The sequence below is a fragment of the Mustelus asterias genome, chromosome 3, assembly GCF_964213995.1.
Source record: "Mustelus asterias chromosome 3, sMusAst1.hap1.1, whole genome shotgun sequence".
In the NCBI taxonomy this organism is placed as follows: Eukaryota; Metazoa; Chordata; class Chondrichthyes; order Carcharhiniformes; family Triakidae; genus Mustelus; species Mustelus asterias.
The window spans coordinates 73,583,851-73,599,236 of record NC_135803.1 but is presented as its reverse complement, the minus strand read 5'-3'; the positions used below and the strand labels follow the sequence as shown (position 1 = coordinate 73,599,236).

At 41.6% G+C, this 15,386-nt stretch overlaps 2 protein-coding genes across 3 annotated transcripts in view; one reads left to right on the top strand and one right to left on the bottom strand.

Annotated features, from left to right (window-relative positions):
- LOC144484408 (uracil nucleotide/cysteinyl leukotriene receptor-like) overlaps nucleotides 1–9,909 on the bottom strand; it is a 98,906-nt gene extending 88,997 nt beyond the window's left edge. Inside the window, exon 1 of the mRNA XM_078202946.1 lies at nucleotides 9,740–9,909. The gene's annotated coding sequence lies outside the window, so the exon portion shown is untranslated. The remainder of the gene's footprint in view (nucleotides 1–9,739) is intronic.
- Nucleotides 1–15,386, top strand: part of LOC144491419 (LIM and senescent cell antigen-like-containing domain protein 2) — a 249,554-nt gene that overhangs the window by 194,776 nt on the left and 39,392 nt on the right. The window lies entirely within an intron of this gene.

The window sequence follows — 15,386 nt, the reverse complement described above, 5'->3', positions numbered from 1 at the left end:
CTCTCTCTCTCTGATATTTCTCTCTCTCTCATATTTCTCTCTCTCTCTCTGATATTTCTCTCTCTCTCTGATATCTCTCTCCCTGATATTTCTCTCTCTCTCTCTGATATTTATCTCTCTCTCTCGCTGATATTTCTCTCCCTCTCTCTGATATTACTCTCCCTCTGATATTTCTCTCTCTCTCTCTGATGTTTCTCTCTCTGATATCTCTCTCCCTCTCTGATATTTCTCTCTCTCTCTGATATTTCTCTCTCTCTCTCTGATATTTCTCTCTCTCTCTGATATTTCTCTCTCTCTGATATTTCTCACTCTCTCTCTGATATTTCTCTCTCTCTGATATTTCTCTCTCTCTCTCTGATATTTCTCTCTCTCTCTCTGATATTTCACTCTCGCTCTGATATTTCTCTCTCTCTGATATTTCTCTCTCTGATATTTCTCTCTCTCTCTCTCTGATGTTTCTCTCTCTCTCTCTGATATTTCTCTCTCTCTGATATTTCTCTCTCTCTCTGATATTTCTCTCTCTCTCTCTGATATTTCTCTCTCTCTCTGATATTTCTCTCTCTCTGATATTTCTCTCTCTCTCTCTGATATTTCTCTCTCTCTCTCTGATATTTCTCTCTCTCTCTGATATTTCTCTCTCTCTGATATTTCTCTCTCTCTCTCTGATATTTCTCTCTCTCTCTCTGATATTTCTCTCTCTCTGATATTTCTCTATCTCTCTCTGATATTTCTCTCTCTCTCTGATATTTCTCTCTCTCTCTGATATTTCACTCTCTCTCTGATATTTCTCTCGCTCTCTGATATTTCTCTCTCTCTGATATTTCTCTCTCTCTCTCTGATATTTCTCTCTCTCTCTCTGATATTTCTCTCTCTCTCTCTGATATTTCTCTCTCTCTGATATTTCTCTATCTCTCTCTGATATTTCTCTCTCTCTCTCTCTGATATTTCTCTCTCTCTCTCTGATATTTCTCTCTCTCCGATATTTCACCCTCTCTTTCTCTCTGATATTTCTCTCTCTCTGATACTTCTCTCTCTCTGATATTTCTCTCTCTCTCTCTCTGATCTTTCTCTCTCTCTTTTTGATATTTCTCACTCTCTGATATTTCTCTCTCTCTCTCTCTCTCTGATATTTCTCTCTCTCTCTCTCTGATATTTCTCTCTCTCTGATATTTCTCTCTCTGTGATATTTCTCTCTCTCTCTCTGATATTTCTCTCTCTCTGATATTTCTCTCTCTCTCTGATATTTCTCTCTCTCTCTCTCTGATATTTCTCTCACTCTCTGATATTTCTCTCTCTCTCTGATATTTCTCTCTCTCTCTCTCTCTCTCTGATATTTATCTCTCTCTCTCTCGCTGATATTTCTCTCCCTCTCTCTGATATTACTCTCCCTCTGATATTTCTCTCTCTCTCTCTGATGTTTCTCTCTCTGATATCTCTCTCCCTCTCTGATATTTCTCTCTCTCTCTGATATTTCTCTCTCTCTCTCTGATATTTCTCTCTCCCTGATATTTCTCTCTCTCCCTCTGATATTTCACTCTCTCTCTCTGATGTTTCTCTCTCTGATATCTCTCTCCCTCTCTGATATTTCTCTCTCTCTCTGATATTTCTCTCTCTCTCTGATATTTCTCTCTCTCTGATACTTCTCTCTCTCTCTGATATTTCTCTCTCTCTCTCTGATATTTCTCTCTCTCTCTGATATTTCTCTCTCTCTGATATTTCTCTCTCTCTCTCTGATATTTCTCTCTCTCTGATATTTCTCTCTCTCTCTGATATTTCACTCTCTCTCTGATATTTCTCTCTCTCTCTGATATTTCTCTCTCTCTGATATTTCTCTCTCTCTCTCTGATATTTCTCTGTCTCTCTCTGATATTTCTCTCTCTCTGATATGTCTCTATCTCTCTCTGATATTTCTCTCTCTCTCTGATATTTCTCTCTCTCTCTCTGATATTTCTCTCTCTCTCTCTCTGATATTTCTCTCTCTCTCTCTGATATTTCTCTCTCTCCGATATTTCTCCCTCTCTTTCTCTCTGATATTTCTCTCTCTCTGATACTTCTCTCTCTCTGATATTTCTCTCTCTCTCTCTCTCTGAGCTTTCTCTCTCTCTTTTTGATATTTCTCGCTCTCTGATATTTCTCTCTCTCTCTCTCTCTCTCTGATATTTCTCTCTCTCTCTCTCTGATATTTCTCTCTCTCTCTGATATTTCTCTCTCTCTGATATTTCTCTCTCTGTGATATTTCTCTCTCTCTCTCTGATATTTCTCTCTCTCTGATATTTCTCTCTCTCTCTGATATTTCTCTCTCTCTCTCTGATATTTCTCTCACTCTCTGATATTTCTCTCTCTCTCTGATATTTCTCTCTCTCTCTCTCTCTGATATTTCCCTCTCTCTCTCTGATATTTTTCTCCCTCTCTCTGATATTTCTCTCTCTCTCTGATATTTCTCTCTCTCTCATATTTCTCTCTCTCTCTCTGATATTTCTCTCTCTCTCTGATATCTCTCTCCCTGATATTTCTCTCTCTCTCTCTGATATTTATCTCTCTCTCTCGCTGATATTTCTCTCCCTCTCTCTGATATTACTCTCCCTCTGATATTTCTCTCTCTCTCTCTGATGTTTCTCTCTCTGATATCTCTCTCCCTCTCTGATATTTCTCTCTCTCTCTGATATTTCTCTCTCTCTCTCTGATATTTCTCTCTCTCTCTGATATTTCTCTCTCTCTGATATTTCTCACTCTCTCTCTGATATTTCTCTCTCTCTGATATTTCTCTCTCTCTCTCTGATATTTCTCTCTCTCTCTCTGATATTTCACTCTCTCTCTGATATTTCTCTCTCTCTGATATTTCTCTCTCTGATATTTCTCTCTCTCTCTCTCTGATGTTTCTCTCTCTCTCTGATATTTCTCTCTCTCTGATATTTCTCTCTCTCTCTGATATTTCTCTCTCTCTCTCTGATATTTCTCTCTCTCTCTGATATTTCTCTCTCTCTGATATTTCTCTCTCTCTCTCTGATATTTCTCTCTCTCTCTCTGATATTTCTCTCTTTCTCTGATATTTCTCTCTCTCTGATATTTCTCTCTCTCTCTCTGATATTTCTCTCTCTCTCTCTGATATTTCTCTCTCTCTGATATTTCTCTATCTCTCTCTGATATTTCTCTCTCTCTCTGATATTTCTCTCTCTCTCTGATATTTCACTCTCTCTCTGATATTTCTCTCTCTCTCTGATATTTCTCTCTCTCTGATATTTCTCTCTCTCTCTCTGATATTTCTCTCTCTCTCTCTGATATTTCTCTCTCTCTCTCTGATATTTCTCTCTCTCTGATATTTCTCTATCTCTCTCTGATATTTCTCTCTCTCTCTCTCTGATATTTCTCTCTCTCTCTCTGATATTTCTCTCTCTCCGATATTTCTCCCTCTCTTTCTCTCTGATATTTCTCTCTCTCTGATACTTCTCTCTCTCTCTGATATTTCTCTCTCTCTCTCTCTGATCTTTCTCTCTCTCTTTTTGATATTTCTCACTCTCTGATATTTCTCTCTCTCTCTCTCTCTCTGATATTTCTCTCTCTCTCTCTCTGATATTTCTCTCTCTCTGATATTTCTCTCTCTGTGATATTTCTCTCTCTCTCTCTGATATTTCTCTCTCTCTGATATTTCTCTCTCTCTCTGATATTTCTCTCTCTCTCTCTCTGATATTTCTCTCACTCTCTGATATTTCTCTCTCTCTCTGATATTTCTCTCTCTCTCTCTCTCTCTGATATTTATCTCTCTCTCTCGCTGATATTTCTCTCCCTCTCTCTGATATTACTCTCCCTCTGATATTTCTCTCTCTCTCTCTGATGTTTCTCTCTCTGATATCTCTCTCCCTCTCTGATATTTCTCTCTCTCTCTGATATTTCTCTCTCTCTCTCTGATATTTCTCTCTCTCTCTGATATTTCTCTCTCTCTGATATTTCTCACTCTCTCTCTGATATTTCTCTCTCTCTGATATTTCTCTCTCTCTCTCTGATATTTCACTCTCTCTCTGATATTTCTCTCTCTCTGATATTTCTCACTCTCTCTCTGATATTTCTCTCTCTCTGATATTTCTCTCTCTCTCTCTGATATTTCTCTCTCTCTCTCTGATATTTCACTCTCTCTCTGATATTTCTCTCTCTCTGATATTTCTCTCTCTGATATTTCTCTCTCTCTCTCTCTGATGTTTCTCTCTCTCTCTGATATTTCTCTCTCTCTGATATTTCTCTCTCTCTCTGATATTTCTCTCTCTCTCTCTGATATTTCTCTCTCTCTCTGATATTTCTCTCTCTCTGATATTTCTCTCTCTCTCTGATATTTCTCTCTCTCTCTCTCTGATATTTCTCTCACTCTCTGATATTTCTCTCTCTCTCTGATATTTCTCTCTCTCTCTCTCTCTCTCTCTGATATTTATCTCTCTCTCTCGCTGATATTTCTCTCCCTCTCTCTGATATTACTCTCCCTCTGATATTTCTCTCTCTCTCTCTGATGTTTCTCTCTCTGATATCTCTCTCCCTCTCTGATATTTCTCTCTCTCTCTGATATTTCTCTCTCTCTCTCTGATATTTCTCTCTCTCTCTGATATTTCTCTCTCTCTGATATTTCTCACTCTCTCTCTGATATTTCTCTCTCTCTGATATTTCTCTCTCTCTCTCTGATATTTCACTCTCTCTCTGATATTTCTCTCTCTCTGATATTTCTCACTCTCTCTCTGATATTTCTCTCTCTCTGATATTTCTCTCTCTCTCTCTGATATTTCTCTCTCTCTCTCTGATATTTCACTCTCTCTCTGATATTTCTCTCTCTCTGATATTTCTCTCTCTGATATTTCTCTCTCTCTCTCTCTGATCTTTCTCTCTCTCTCTGATATTTCTCTCTCTCTGATATTTCTCTCTCTCTCTGATATTTCTCTCTCTCTCTCTGATATTTCTCTCTCTCTGATATTTCTCTCTCTCTGATATTTCTCTCTCTCTCTCTGATATTTCTCTCTCTCTCTCTGATATTTCTCTCTCTCTCTGATATTTCTCTCTCTCTGATATTTCTCTCTCTCTCTCTGATATTTCTCTCTCTCTCTCTGATATTTCTCTCTCTCTGATATTTCTCTATCTCTCTCTGATATTTCTCTCTCTCTCTGATATTTCTCTCTCTCTCTGATATTTCACTCTCTCTCTGATATTTCTCTCTCTCTCTGATATTTCTCTCTCTCTGATATTTCTCTCTCTCTCTCTGATATTTCTCTCTCTCTCTCTGATATTTCTCTCTCTCTCTCTGATATTTCTCTCTCTCTGATATTTCTCTATCTCTCTCTGATATTTCTCTCTCTCTCTCTCTGATATTTCTCTCTCTCTCTCTGATATTTCTCTCTCTCCGATATTTCTCCCTCTCTTTCTCTCTGATATTTCTCTCTCTCTGATACTTCTCTCTCTCTGATATTTCTCTCTCTCTCTCTCTGATCTTTCTCTCTCTCTTTTTGATATTTCTCACTCTCTGATATTTCTCTCTCTCTCTCTCTCTCTGATATTTCTCTCTCTCTCTCTCTGATATTTCTCTCTCTCTGATATTTCTCTCTCTGTGATATTTCTCTCTCTCTCTCTGATATTTCTCTCTCTCTGATATTTCTCTCTCTCTCTGATATTTCTCTCTCTCTCTCTCTGATATTTCTCTCACTCTCTGATATTTCTCTCTCTCTCTGATATTTCTCTCTCTCTCTCTCTCTCTCTGATATTTCCCTCTCTCTCTCTGATATTTCTCTCCCTCTCTCTGATATTTCTCTCTCTCTCTGATATTTCTCTCTCTCTCATATTTCTCTCTCTCTCTCTGATATTTCTCTCTCTCTCTGATATCTCTCTCTCCCTGATATTTCTCTCTCTCTCTCTGATATTTATCTCTCTCTCTCGCTGATATTTCTCTCCCTCTCTCTGATATTACTCTCCCTCTGATATTTCTCTCTCTCTCTCTGATGTTTCTCTCTCTGATATCTCTCTCCCTCTCTGATATTTCTCTCTCTCTCTGATATTTCTCTCTCTCTCTCTGATATTTCTCTCTCTCTCTGATATTTCTCTCTCTCTGATATTTCTCACTCTCTCTCTGATATTTCTCTCTCTCTGATATTTCTCTCTCTCTCATATTTCTCTCTCTCGCTCTCTGATGTTTCTCTCTCTCTCTGATATTTCTCTCTCTCTCTGATATTTCTCTCTATCTCTCTGATATTTCTCTCTATCTCTGATATTTCTCTCTCTCTCTCTGATATTTCTCTCTCTCTCTCTGATATTTCTCTCTCTCTCTCTCTGATATTTCTCTCTCTCTCTGATATTTCTCTCTCTCTCTCTGATATTTCTCTCTCTGATATTTCTCTCTCTCTCTCTGATATTTCTCTCTCTCTCTGATATTTCTCTCCCTCTCTCTGATATTTCTCTCTCTCTCTGTCTGATATTTCTCTCCCTCTCTCTCTCTGATATTTCTCTCTCTCTCTCTCTGATATTTATCTCTCTCTCTCTCTCTGATATTTCTCTCTCTCTCTCTCTGATTTCTCTCTCTCTCTCTCTCTCTGATATTTCTCTCCCTCTCTCTGATATTTCTCTCCCTCTCTGATATTTCTCTCTTCCTGATATTTCTCTCTCTCTCTCTGATATTTCTCTCACTCTCTCTGATATTTCTCTCTCTCTCTCTCTGATATTTCTCTCTCTCTCTCTCTGATATTTCTCTCTCTCTCTCTGATATTTCTCTCTCTCTGATATTTCTCTCTCTCTTTCTCTCTGATATTTCTCTCTCTCTGATATTTCTCTCTATCTGATATTTCTCTCTCTCTCTCTGATATTTCACTCTCTCTCTGATATTTCTCTCTCTCTCTCTGATATTTCTCTCTCTCTCTGATATTTCTCTCTCTTTGATATCTCTCTCTCTCTGATATTTCTCTCTCTCTCTCTCTCTGATATTTCTCTCTCTCTGATATTTCTCTCTCTCTCTGATATCTCTCTCTCCCTGATATTTCTCTCTCTCTCTCTGATATTTATCTCTCTCTCTCTCTGATATTTCGCACTCTCTGATATTTCTCTCTCTGATATGTCTCTCTCTCTCTCTAATATTTCTCTCTCTCTCTGATATTTCTCTCTCTCTCTGATATTTCACTCTCTCTCTCTAATGTTTCTCTCTCTCTCCCTCTGATATTTCACTCTCTCTCTGATATTTCTCTCTCTCTCTGATATTTCTCTCTCTCTCTCTGATATTTCTCTCCCTCTCTCTGATATTTCTCTCTCTCTCTCTCTGATATTTCTCTCTCTCTCTCTGATATTTCTCTCTCTCTCTCTGATATTTCTCTCTCTCTCTCTGATATTTCTCTCTCTCTCTGAAATTTCTCTCTCCCTGATATTTCTCTCTCTCTCTCTCTGATATTTATCTCTCTCTCTCTCTCTGATATTTCTCTCCCTCTCTCTGATATTACTCTCCCTCTCTGATATTTCTCTCTCTCTCTCTGATATTTCTCTCTCTCTGATATTTCTCTCTCTCTCTCTCTAATATTTCTGTCTCTCTCTCTCTGATGTTTCTCTCTCTCTCTCTGATATTTCGCCCCCTCTGATATTTCTCTCTCTGATATGTCTCTCTCTCTCTCTAATATTTCTCTCTCTCTCTGATATTTCACTCTCTCTCTGAAATTTCTCTCTCTTTTTCGATAATTCTTCTCTGCCCTTCCCTGTCTCTAGTTCTTCTTTGTGTTGACCTCCATTTTCCCTGAATCGCTACCTTCTCTCTGGTTCCCTTTTCTATTTTCTTCTCCATTCTTCATCTGTCCCCTCTCTTTGTGACTTCCCGTCTCTGACTCTCTCCCATCTTCCTCTCTCTGTCTACTCTTTTTTCCCTCTTTTTTCTGTCTTTCTCCACTTATGTATGCACTCTATTACCTTCAGTCTCTCTCTTTTTTCTGCGTGCCTACTTTCCTCTCTTTCTCTTTCTGATTCCTCTCTGCCATGCTCCCCACAGTGTCTCCATCTCTCTCACAGACACCATAGTCGCTCTGTCTCAAATCCTGTTTTTGTCACTTTCTTTTCTCTCTCTTTTCTCTTTGTCTTGCCTCCTCAACATATATATTTTTTCACCTTCCTTTCTCTTTCTGAGTTCAGTTTCCCCCAGTTTCTGTTTCCTCATTCTCTTCATTTGTTTCCTTTTGCAACCTCCTCTCTGATCTCCTTCCTTTAATCTCCAATTCTTTATTTTCCTTTATGTCTTTCTCTCTGCCTCTGCCCTTCTGTCTCTTTGTCTCACTCTTTCCACATTCCCCCTCTCTAACATTGTTTCTCACCACCTCCTGTATTTCTTTTGCCTACATTGTGTGTGTCTCTCTCTGTTTCCAATTCTCTCTCTCTCCAATTCTCTCTCTGACTTCTTTCTTTTTCTTTCTGTTCCCTTTTCTCTCTTTCCCTTTGTTTTCAATCTCCTTTCTGTCTCTTTGCCTCCCCTCTGTGCTGCCCCAAAATTTAAGGAAGAGTTGGACAGATTTTTAATTGATAATGGGTTGAAAGGTCCTGGGGAAGAAGGCAGGAAAATGGGGATGAGGAGCATATTCGCCATGATCGAATGGCAGAGCAGACTCAATGGGCCAAATGGCCTAATTCTGCTCCTATATCTTTTGAACTTATGAACATTTTCCTTCTCCTTCTTCCTGTCTTCTCTTCCCCCTTTTTAAATTCTCTCTCTCTTTCTCTCCTCCATCCTCTCTCTCTGTCTCTCTCTGTCTCTTGTATTTCACTATTTTTTGATCATTTCTTTCTGCTTTTGTACCTCAGTTTTTCCTCCCTCCAGTGTTTTCTTTTCTCTCCCAGACCCAGCCACTTGTCCTTCAGTCTCTACACTCCTCCTTTATTCGGGTGTCCTCCCTGTTTTCTGTAGTTTGCTTCTTGTTGTTGCATTTTCCAATATGAAAGCGATTTTGAGTTTTATTTGGGGATGAGGCTCCAGTCTCTATCTGAACAGGCTGCTTTAAAACTGTTACTGTGGGTGAAAACATCCACAACATCCCTGACCTCAGGTAGTGACTCAGATCAGGAAGGAGTTTATCTGTCTCACCACTGACTGCAGCAGTTGTGGTTTTAAAATACCCACTCTGCCAGTTAGCAATGTTGGTGTCCTAGTGAGCGGACTTTCCTATATCAAGAAGCTTCCAATCAGTGGACATGAGAATGAACGCACCCACTCTTCTCACACCTTAAAGGGTTAATTGATATTTTTGTCATAAGCAGCAGCTTATATATATATTTGCTGTGTCGTAACTAGGTTTCACTCTCCAGTAAGTCACAGTGTAATGTGATGCTGTTCAAAACACAACTCTCAGGGTTTGCAGCAAGTAGTTCAAATGCAGAATAGAAAATAATTCTTGGGTAATTTTTTCCCTCCCGCTCCTCTGCCCTCTCTCTCCCACTCCCTTTCGCTTTTCTATCACCTCCAGACAATGCCTTTCCTTTCTCAGTCGTATGAGTCTCTCTTTTTCTTCACTCATTCACTCTATCAGTCTGTCATTTCATCTCTTCTCTCTATCTCTCTGTACTTTTCCTCCTGTTTGTCTGTGTCTTCCATCGCCCTCCTGTCTTTCGTCCGCACTATTCTTCTCCCCCATCTGATCCCCTCTCTGCCACTCTACCTCAGCTGCCTTTCCTTCTGATACAGCGTTGTCCCTTGCCGACGCACTGCTTGCCCCACTGTGAGTTGCAAAGAACCACAGCGGTCTGTACACTGACCTACCTGCTGTTGATGGCAGCCTTGGGACTGCTGTAAACTCAGAGAGCTGTGTCCCACTCCTAAACTCTCTGCTTCCAAGTCCACTTAACAGCGTTCAATCAGCAAGGCGATGAGGGGACTAAATCACACAGGAGGAGCACATTTCCAAGTGCTGCTCATGATCAAGGCTCCGTGAATCAATCTGGTCTGGGGGGTGGTCCTATATAACCAGCATAGTGACTGGGGACAGGGTATTGTTAGTCAACCAACAGAGGGAGCTGATTGTGTGCAAAATGAAAAGAATTCTCTATTTCCCCTCCCTGAAACTTGCTAAGATGAGCTCTATGATATTTTTTGTGAGTGATTCCTTTTGAAAGCCTTTGGAAAGGGTCACTGCTTTTCTGTGAGTCTGTGTGACTGATTCCTCAGAAGTTGTGATCCACAATGGGAGGTTTCAGCACAGATACGTTAGTGTGGGGACAGCAGTGGCAATGAGGAGGGAGGCTGGGCGCCATGGCAACAGGAGCAAGCCTTTCAATAATTTCCTGCGCTTCTGAGACGCATACCCATAAAACAGAGGAGTGTTTAGTGTGCAAGTAGCCAAGGATAATATACAGTCATTGTCTCAGCCTCCAGCCCCACTGGATGAATTGGTTTTGTGTCAGGGTGGGAGCCCTTTATTTCAGTTAACACATCGCCAGAGATAGCAACTGTTCTGAGCTTTGTACGTGTTGGTGAAAGTTAGGGAAGGGAGAGCTACAACATTCCTATCTCAGACCTGAATTGACTGTCCAGTGAAGAACAAGCCATTGATCTGAATTGACCCAGTCCGATACAAAGTAGATACAGATTAAACTCATCCAATACGGAATAAACCCGGTCCGATACAAAATAGACACGGAATAAACCTATCCGATAGAGTAGACGCAGAATAAACTGAGTCCAATACAGAGTAGGGCCAAGACATGAATTGACCTTGTCCAGCAAGGAGCAGCTCCTAGATTTTCATTGACCCTATCCAACAGCAAGCCAATCCATAGATACTAATTGACCCTGTCCAATAGAAACAGGTCCCAGGCACTAACTGAGAGAGTTCAGTAGGGGTGTGGCCATATACAGAATGAAGTAAGACCAAAATACTAATTGACCCTGTCCAATATGGAGTAAAGAAATAGGAGCAGGAATAGTCTATACGAACCTGCTTTCATTCAATAAGATGTTGGTTAATGTTCTATGTAAATCAACTCAACTTTCCTGCCTTATTCCCATATCCCTCGATTCCTTTTGTGCCAAAAATCTTTTCATCTCTGTCTTGAACACATTTTTAAAATTTCTAATTCCGCCTGCCGCAGGAATTGTCATGGGCGGAAATTGAGAGGTCCACTGACCTCAGGGTGGACTGGACCAGAAAATCCCACCCATTGCCTAAGCATCCACATTCCTCTGGATTGGGGACTTCCAATGTTCACTCTTTGTTTCTTTATTCTTTTGTGGGATGTGGGCATTACTGGCAAAGCCAGCATTGGTTGCCCACATCTTGAACCATTTCAGAGGGAAATTAAGAATAAACCACATTGCTGTGGGTCTGGAGTCACATGTAGGCCAGACCAGGTAAGGATGGCAGATTTTCTTTCTTTCATAAAAGGACAATACTCAACCAGAAGGGTTTTTAACCACAACTAATGATGGTTGTCATGGTCACTGTTACTGAAACTAGCTTTATATTCCAGATTTTTATGAGTTGAATTTAAATTCTACCAGATACCGTAGTGGGATTTGAACCCATGCCCCAGAGTTATTAGTTCAGTGATCTCACCACTATACCACCATTCCCTCTAAGTGAAGAAAGTTCTCCTCACCCCAGTCCTAAATGATTGACCCCTTTATCCTGAGAGTAAGACTGCTAGTTCTTGCCTCTTGAGCCTTGAGAATCAGCCTCCTTGCATTGAGCCTGTTAGAAATTTCTATATTTCAATAAGGTCACTCCTCATTCTTCTGAGCTCCAGAACTATTGACCCAAATTATTCACTCACTCTCCCCTCACTGGTCAGCCTACTTATCTCAGGGATGGACCTAGTGAAACTTTGATGCACTCCTAAGGTAAATACATCTTTCCTTGGGTAAGGAGACTACACCAGATGTGGTCTCATCAATGTCATATGCAATCGCAGCAAGGCTTCCTTACTCTTGGACTCCAATCCCTTTGCAATAAAGGCCAACATACTGTTTACCTTCCTAATTGCTTGCAATGCCTGCGTGTTAATTCGATGTGATTTGTGTACAAGAACACCCAGATCTCTCTCAATACCAACATTTACCACTCTCACTTTGGTACGATGATTGAAAGATTTCCCACGTCACCATTGTTATGCAGGTACAGTACCTCAAATCCAGCTATCCAAATACCGAAAATCGGATGTTTCTTTAAGCGGGCCATGCAAGACTACCCCATAGGAGAGGTGCATAATTAAAAGTTCAATAATTTAACCTAATTAATTAACCACAATTAACCTAATTAATTAACCTCAAGTCCACAGTAGCAGGTAGAATTCCAAATGTGCCCTGTGGCCAATGGTAGAACGAAGACCAAAATGGATGCTTCCATGCAGTATCTCATGCCTGTCATTCCTACGCTCCGCATGGACCGAGTGACCCTTGACCCCACCCCATCCAACCCAACCAAGCTGGGCCCAACCTGAACCTTAGTCACAACATGTTGCCAGTCTCACCAAATGTGCCCTGCTGTAGCCATTGCCCACTGCAGGCATTGCTGGTGAGTGAAGGTGGATGCCAGTTACCCCAGTTACTGACCGGTCAGCATACCCTGGGAATGATTTCTTATATGACCTTTAGAATGAGAAACAACAACATAGCAGAGGAATATAACCAGACTCTGTGGCCAAACAAGACTCATAAGGGAGGGATAGAAACAGGCATGTTACGACATGCATGAGGTTGAAGCCAACCAATACCTTGCCTCTGAGAACTGAGAAGGCCCAAAATCCAGCATGGACTTCACCCTGAGGTTGCTGGTGTTTGAGACTCCCTACCTTAACACATCTGCCACCTTCTTGACTAAACAATTGACCCGTCTTTAATTGCAATCTCCTAATGTCCTCCTCATGGTTTACTAGGAAGTGGCCCTGGAAATAGTAGATCCATTGGTAGTTATTTTCCAAAATTCTTTGGACTCTGGACTGGTTCCTACAGATTACAGGGTAGCTAATGTAAGCCCGCTATTCAAAAAAGGGAGGGAGAGAGAAAACGGGGAACTATAGACCAGTGAGCCTAACGCTGATACTGGGAAAGTTGCTAGAGTCTATTATCAAGGATTTCATAACTCAGCCTTTGGAAGGCAGTGGTATAATCACACAAAGCCAGCAAAGATTCACACAGGGGAAATCATGCTTGACGAATCTGTTGGAATTCTTTGAGGATATAACTGGTAGAGTTGACTGAGGAGAACCAGTGGATGTGGTTTATTTAGACTTTCAGTAGGGTTTCGACAAGGTCTCACATAACAGACTACTATGTAAAGTTAAAGCACACGGGATTGCAGGTAATGTCTTGAGATGGATAGAAAGCTGCTTAGCAGATAGGAAGCAAAGAGTTGGCATAAATGGGTCTTTTTCTGATTGGCAGTCAGTGACTAGTGGGGTTCGCAGGGATCTGTGCTAGGACCCCAACTGTTCACATTATATATTAATGATTTGGAAGAGGGAACTAAATGTAACATCTCCAAATTTGCAGATGATACAAGTTGGGTGGGAGGGTGAGCTGTGAGGAGGGTGCAGAGATGCTTCAGTGTGATTTGGGCATGCTGAGTGTGTGGGCATCTGCATGGCAATTTCAATATAATGTGGATAAATGTGAGGTTATCCACTTTGGTAGCAATAATAGGAAGTCAGATTATTATTTGAATGGGTGTAATTGGAAGGAGGCATTCTTGGGGAAAAGTACCGAAGGAAAGTGGAGGATTTTCAAGGAATGTTTGTCTGGAGCTCTGCATGACAACGTTCCGATGAGACAGGGGGGTGTTGGTAGGGTACGGGAACCGTGGTGCACGAAGGTTGTGATGAACCTGGTGAATAAGAAAAGAGAGGCGTACAGAAGGTTCAGAGAGCTAGGAGGTGTTAAGGATTTAGAGGAGTATACGGGATGTAGGAAGGAGCTTAAGAAGGAAATTAGGAGAGCGAGAAGGGGTCATGAGAAGGCCTTGGCGGGTAAGATTAAGGAGAATCCCAAGGCTTTCTACAAATATGTCAAGAGTAAAAGGATGAGATGTGAAGGCATAGGACCCTTAAAAGGTGAAGGGGGAAAAGTTTGTGCGGAACCGTTAGAAATGGCGGAGCTGCTTAATGAATACTTTACCTCGGTATTCACGGTGGAAAGGGATCTGGGTGGTTGTACTGCTGGTTTGCGGTGGACAGAAAGGATCGAGCATGTGGACATAAAGAAAGAGGATGTGTTGGAACTATTGAATGGCATCAAGGTTGGTAAGTCGCCGGGACCGGATGGGATGTACCCCAGGTTACTGTGGGAGGCGAGGGAGGAGATTGCGGAGCCTTTGGCGATGATCTTTGCATCGTCGATGGAGACGGGAGAGGTTCCGGAGGATTGGAGGATTGCAGATGTGGTCCCTATATTCAAGAAAGGGAACAGGGACAGCCCGGGAAATTACCGACCGGTGAGTCTAACCTCAGTGGTTGGTAAGTTGATGGAGAGGATCCTGAGAGACAGGATTTATGATCATCTAGAGAAGTTTAGTATGATCAAAAGTAGTCAGCACGGCTTTGTCAAGGGCAGGTCGTGCCTTACGAGCCTGGTTGAGTTCTTTGAAAATGTGACCAAACACATTGACGAAGGAAGAGCGGTGGATATGGTCTATATGGACTTCAGCAAGGCGTTCGATAAGGTCCCCCATGCAAGACTTCTTGAGAAAGTGAGAGGGCATGGGATCCAAGGGGCTGTTGCCTTGTGGATCCAGAACTGGCTTGCCTGCAGAAGGCAGAGAGTGGCTGTGGAGGGGTCTTTCTCTGCATGGAGGTCAGTGACCAGTGGAGTGCCCCAGGGATCTGTTCTGGGACCCTTGCTGTTTGTCATTTTCATAAATGACCTGGATGAGGAAGTGGAGGGATGGGTTGGTAAGTTTGCTGACGACACCAAGGTAGGTGGTGTTGTGGATAGTTTGGAGGGATGTCAGAAGTTGCAGCGAGACATAGATAGAATGCAAGACTGGGCGGAGAAGTGGCAGATGGACTTCAACCCGGATAAGTGTGTGGTGATCCATTTTGGCAGATCCAATGGGATGAAGCAGCAGTATAATATGAAGGGTACCATTCTTAGCAGTGTAGAGGATCAGAAGGACCTTGGGGTCCGGGTCCATAGGACTCTTAAATCGGCCTCGCAAGTGGAGGATGCGGTCAAGAAGGCGTACGGCGTACTGGCCTTCATTAATCGAGGGATTGAGTTTAGGAGTCGGGAGATAATGCTGCAGCTTTATAGGACCCTGGTTAGACCCCACTTGGAGTACTGCGCGCAGTTCTGGTCACCTCATTACAGGAAAGATGTTGAAGCCATTGAAAGGGTGCAGAGGAGATTTACAAGGATGTTGCCTGGATTGGGGGGCATGCCTTATGAGGATAGGTTGAGGGAGCTTGGTCTCTTCTCC